Below are 5,588 nucleotides of genomic sequence, written 5' to 3'. Positions count from 1 at the left end.
CGACCACTTCCTGGACACGTTACGCTGATGACGTGGACACGTATAGAAACTTTTCTTTTCTTTTACTTTACTTTGTTTAATTTAATTTAATTTTACTTTATTTTACTTTATTTAATTTCATTTTACTTTATTTTTTATTTCATTTCATTTTACTTTATTTTACTTTATTTTATTTATTTCCTTTTCATTTTAATTTTATTTAATTTTACTTTTAATTTACTTTTCATTTAATTTAATTTAATTTTACTTTATTTAATTTAATTTTACTTTATTTCATTTCATTTTACTTCCATTACAAATACAAATACAAAATAAATAACAAAAATAATAAAATTTAATTATATATAAAATCTCTGAAATATACGAATGGACCTAAATGCACTTTTTCTTTTTAAATGTTGTTTTATTTTACGATTGTATTGAATTGTTACTGTATATGTGAGTATGTTGTGTTTATATTCTCTCATCCTGACATGTAAATGCTGACGACACACACAGCTATGTTTGTTGTGTCAAGTTTATGCTCCCAGTTGTGTGTAATAAAAAAAAAAAAAAAAAAACGCTCACCAACTAATAGCGTCAAAAAAAAAAAAAAAAAAAAAAATCTGCACTCGTCAGCATCACAGACTGCTCAAAGTGCTGTGGACTTTACACACTATTGATCTGACTGCTGGGGTCTTTGTTAAAGTGACTGTATTAAAAAAAAAAAAAAAAAAAAAACAACAAAAAAAAACAAAAAAAACAAAAAAAACCTGAAAAACTGAGACATCCCTCGTTTGGGTTTGGCTTAGTTGACAGTGTTGGGGAGTAACAGATTACATGTACCAGAGTTATGTAATCAGAGTACAAATTATGAGTAACTGTATTCAGTTACAGTTACTGTTTCAGTGAGTGGTAATTGGATTACAGTTACTTTGTTGAAATAAATGGATTACACAGAGGGATTTTCCTGTTTTTGCATTTTGGGCTAAACCAGGACTAAAACCAGGACTAAACCAGGACTAAAACCAAGACCAAACTAGGACTAAACCAGGACTAAACCAGGTCTAAACCAGGACTAAACCAGGTCTAAACCAGGACTAAACCAGGTCTATACCAGGATTAAAGAAGGTCTAAAACCAGCACTAAAACCAGGACTAAACTAGGACTAAACCAAAACCAAACTAGGACTAAACCAGGACTAAACCAGGTCTAAACCAGGACTAAACCAGGATTAAAGAAAGTCTAAAACCAGGACTAAACCAGGACTAAACCAAGACTAAACCAGGTCTAAACCAGGATTAAAGAAGGTCTAAAACCAGGACTAAACCAGGACTAAAACCAGGTCTAAACCAGGTCTAAACCAGGATTAAAGAAGGTCTAAAACCAGGACTAAACCAGGACTAAACTAGGACTAAACCAGGACTAAACTAGGACTAAACCAAGACCAAACTAGGACTAAACCAGGACTAAACCAGGTCTAAACCAGGTTAAAGAGGTAAAACCAGGACTAAACCAGGACTAAACCAGGACTAAACCAGGTCTAAACCAGGACTAAACCAGGACTAAACCAGTCTGTTGTTGTCTGTTCATGGAGACTTGGGCTCAACAGAATATTTGAAGAGAACAAACAAGAATTTTCAGGATGTGGTTGTTACATTCATGTCGATTTTAAAAAGCATCACAATATCAAGTAATCCAAAGTATTCAGATTACATTACTCACTTTAAGTAATTTAATGGATTATGTTACAAACTACATTCTGGGGTATGTAATCTGTAATCACCTTCTGTAGTCACCTTCCCAACACTGTTAGTTGGTAATAATAAAATTGTGAAACGAGTGCGTATTTAACGAAAAATGTTCTGCACTCGGCACTGATTCAGTATAATTTTTGTGTTTTGGTCATTTTTTAAGCAGCTTTTCTGTATTTTACCTAAACCAATGATTATTTATGCCGTTCTTTACTGTTGGTAGGGATCAAATTGGTCAAAAATAGTGACACCTGGGACATTTCTTGTATAAAACTGCAGGTACAGGGGACACAGGACTCAAAACTGGGCCTGTCCCGGGTAAATATGAACATCTAGTCACCCAGGTCTTTGTGTGCGACTGTGTCATTTGTTTACAAAACTTTAAAGGGATAGTTTAGGTTTTTTGACATGAATCTGTATGTCATCCCCGTCAGCAGTGTGGTGCATCCACACTGACTTTACCTCCGAAAGCGTCCGGTGAGTCGAGATCCTGGCCGGTTTTGGTGCTGAGGAAAGTAGTTCAGCAAGTTGGCTGGGGACAGAATAATAAAGCGTTTTTCTTCTCAAAACAATATGTGTTAAATAGAGTGATACATTTGTACCACAAAACGTCCGTCCTCTAAAAAGTCAGACCTCATAATCACTTGGCGCTATTTTCTCTCCGTACGTATCACTCCGCGCGGCCGCCAGGTGACAGCCGCCATGCTTGTTTCACTTTGTTAACTGCTCGGAATGTTCGCCTCTTCTCTCTCTCTGCCTAATTTCGTCGAACTGTCTCTGGCGAATTTCGACATTGGTATATTCGGGTTCAAAAAGATCTCCCATTGGTTCTGTACTAAAATCAGTTTCTTCATCATCGGTGTCGTAGTCAGAAATGTTGTTACTGACATTCCGAGCAGTTAACAAAGTGAAACAGGCGCGGCTGTCACCTGGCGTGCAGTGATACGTACGGAGAGAAAATAGTGCCAAGTGATTATGAGGTCTGACGTTTTAGAGGACGGAGGTTTTGTGGTACAAATGTATCACTCTATTTAACACATATTGTTTTGAGAAGAAAAACGCTTTATTATACTGTCCCCAGCCAACTTGCCGAACTACTTTCCTCAGCACCAAAACCGGCCAGGATCTCGACTCACCGGACGCTTTCGGAGGTAAAGTCAGTGTGGATGCACCACACTGCTGACGGGGATGACATACAGATTCATGTCAAAAAACCTGAACTATCCCTTTAATGTGAAATAATAATACATCGTAAATCTATGTTGATAATGTAAACAGACCAGTATTCTTTAAACATAGTCTTCAACTAATCCTCAAGTCTTCATGAAATTTAAGTGTACATAGGACTTGTATAATTCATATATTTTTAAATTAAAAGTGTGGGTAATACAATAATTTTACTGTAATTCATAAAAGCAACACTAGAGGGCAGCAAAGGTCCATTGCAGAATACACAGAGCAGGGATTTGCCTTTATTAGGGGCTGTATGTGTTTAAATCAAACCTGGACATTGTTCAGCTCCTGGGCCACTTTGTTGTTTTTAAATGACATTTTTTGTATGGCAGCCTCACTTTTTCAGTCAATCAATCAATCAATCAACAACTTTATTAATCCCAAAGGGCAATTCAGTTCACACATCTCTGGTCACGCACAATATATAAATATAAATAATAAAGAAAAAGAAAGACAGACACCAGACGATCAAACCTCAGTGCATCAGGGACCAGTGTTGGGGAGTAACAGATTACATGTACTGGAGTTATGTAATCAGAGTACAAATTATGAGTAACTGTATTCAGTTACAGTTACTGTTTCAATGAGTGGTAATTGGATTACAGTTACTTTGTTGAAATAAATGGATTACACAGAGGTATTTTCCTGTTTTCACATTTTGGGCCAAACTAGGACTAAACCCAGGACTAAACCAAGACTTAACTAGGACTAAACCAGGACCAAAACCAGGTCTAAACCAGGACTAAACCAGGACCAAAACCAGGTCTAGGACCAAAACCAGGACTAAACCAGGTCTAAACCAGGACTAAAACCAGGACTAAACTAGGACTAAAACTAGGACCAAAACCAAGACTAAATCAGGTCTAAACCAGGACTAAAAGCAGGACCAAAACAGGAATAAACCAGGTCTAAACAAGGTCTAAAGGCAGGACCAAACAGGACTAAACTAGGAGTAAAACCAGGTCTAAACAATACGACACTAACAGTAGGTTGACATAATTCAAAGCAGCAATGATCTCGTATAAAAATAATTTCTCTATCAATAATATTTCTAATATGTTTAAGGAAACACTGGACTTTTTGTTGTCGTCTTTTTACAGATAAAACATCTTCATCTTTGTTTCTCTACAACAAACAAAAGTCTGTTCAAGGAGACTTGGGCTCAGACAATTTGAAGAGAACAAACATGAATTTTCAGGATGTGGTTGGTACATTCGTGTCGTTTTAAAAAGCATCACAATATCAAGTAATCCAAAGTATTCAGATTATGTTACTCACTTTAACTAATTGAATGGATTATGTTACAAACTACATTTTGGGGTATGTAATCTGTAATCTGTAGGGGATTACATTTTAAAAGTCACCTTCCCAACACTGTCAGGGACACAGTAACAAATTCACTTTCCATTTAAAATCCTCATGGCAGAAGGAATAAAAGATTTGGCGTAGCGGTTAGTCTTTTGCTGTGGGGTGACATAGCGCCTCCCAGAGGGCATTTTCATGAACTGTGAGTGCAGAACATGGTTAGTTTGGCTCAGTTTGGCCTTAGTCTTTTGTAACACCCGATGTCTCCACACAGACGCCAAATCCTCCGTCTGAACACCACTGATTTTGCTGCAAACTTTTACAATCTGGTTCAGACTGTTCTTGTCCTTCACAGATAATCCATAAAACCAAGAGATAAAAGAAAAGGTCAGCAAACTTTCAATAAAAGAATGATCAAAATTATTTAAAATGGCAGACCACACATTAAAAGAGCTGAGCTTCTGCATCAAGTGAACCCGCTGCTGTCCTCGTTTGACGATGTGCTCAGTGTTCTTATCAAACCTTAAAGGTTGTATGGAGGATTTTTTTTAGTTTCAAACTGTCAGTGAAAGATTAAAATACCATTACAGAGACGCAGCAGCTTTGTAATTATGATGACCAAAAAAAAAAAAAATTTAAAATCTATCAACTGTGGACGTGTTGAGGCCAGATAAACATCAGCCAATAGAAACGAGGCTCCCTCATTTTCTATTGGCTGTTGAGTTGTCAATCAAACTCCCTAGTGTAACTGACTCGTCGGAGCGCGGGGGATTACGTGGTTTAACGCAGCGGTTCTTAGAGGCTTTTTCGAACTGTCGCTTCCTCGCATTTCAACACAAAGTTTGTCGCGACGGCGGACGAGAATCCACGACCGGTTCGCCACAAAAGAAAGTCAGTTTTTTGAGGTCGCTGAAAGAAGAAGAGAAGGGGAAAAGGAGCAAAGCCAAACTGAGGTGATTCTTGGAGATCTCGTCCAGCGATGGCGCGACCGAAGCAGGCGAAGGGTCTAAAAACTGACGCGTCGGTCGCTGAATTACTTCTAAACAGGAAACTTCAACAGTAATTCTGAACGCGCACAAGGACTGTCGCTGTATTTCTCTTCCCTTAAAAAAAATCCTCTATACAACCTTTAAAGAGGAATCAAACACAGTTCCCAAGTACTTATAAGAATCTACCATTTCTACTGGATGGAACTGTATTTCCCCAAGTGGTTATTGGTTATCACACCCATTCATTCATTCATTCATTCATTCATTCATTCATTCATTGCTTAGTCATAACATAAACTCTTCCCAGTCTGAGCAGCTCGTCCAAAAC

The 5,588-nt window shown here is 37.5% G+C and overlaps 1 long non-coding RNA gene across 1 annotated transcript in view; it reads right to left on the bottom strand.

Moving 5' to 3' along the window:
- Positions 1 to 5,588, bottom strand: part of LOC129412139 (uncharacterized) — a 235,771-nt gene that overhangs the window by 27,075 nt on the left and 203,108 nt on the right. The window lies entirely within an intron of this gene.

This window comes from Boleophthalmus pectinirostris, unplaced genomic scaffold, assembly GCF_026225935.1.
Source record: "Boleophthalmus pectinirostris isolate CB_2022bp ecotype Guang Dong unplaced genomic scaffold, ASM2622593v1 HiC_scaffold_7, whole genome shotgun sequence".
Lineage (NCBI taxonomy): Eukaryota > Metazoa > Chordata > Actinopteri > Gobiiformes > Gobiidae > Boleophthalmus > Boleophthalmus pectinirostris.
Note: the sequence above shows the minus strand (reverse complement) of the source record. Positions and strands in the feature narration are given on the sequence as shown.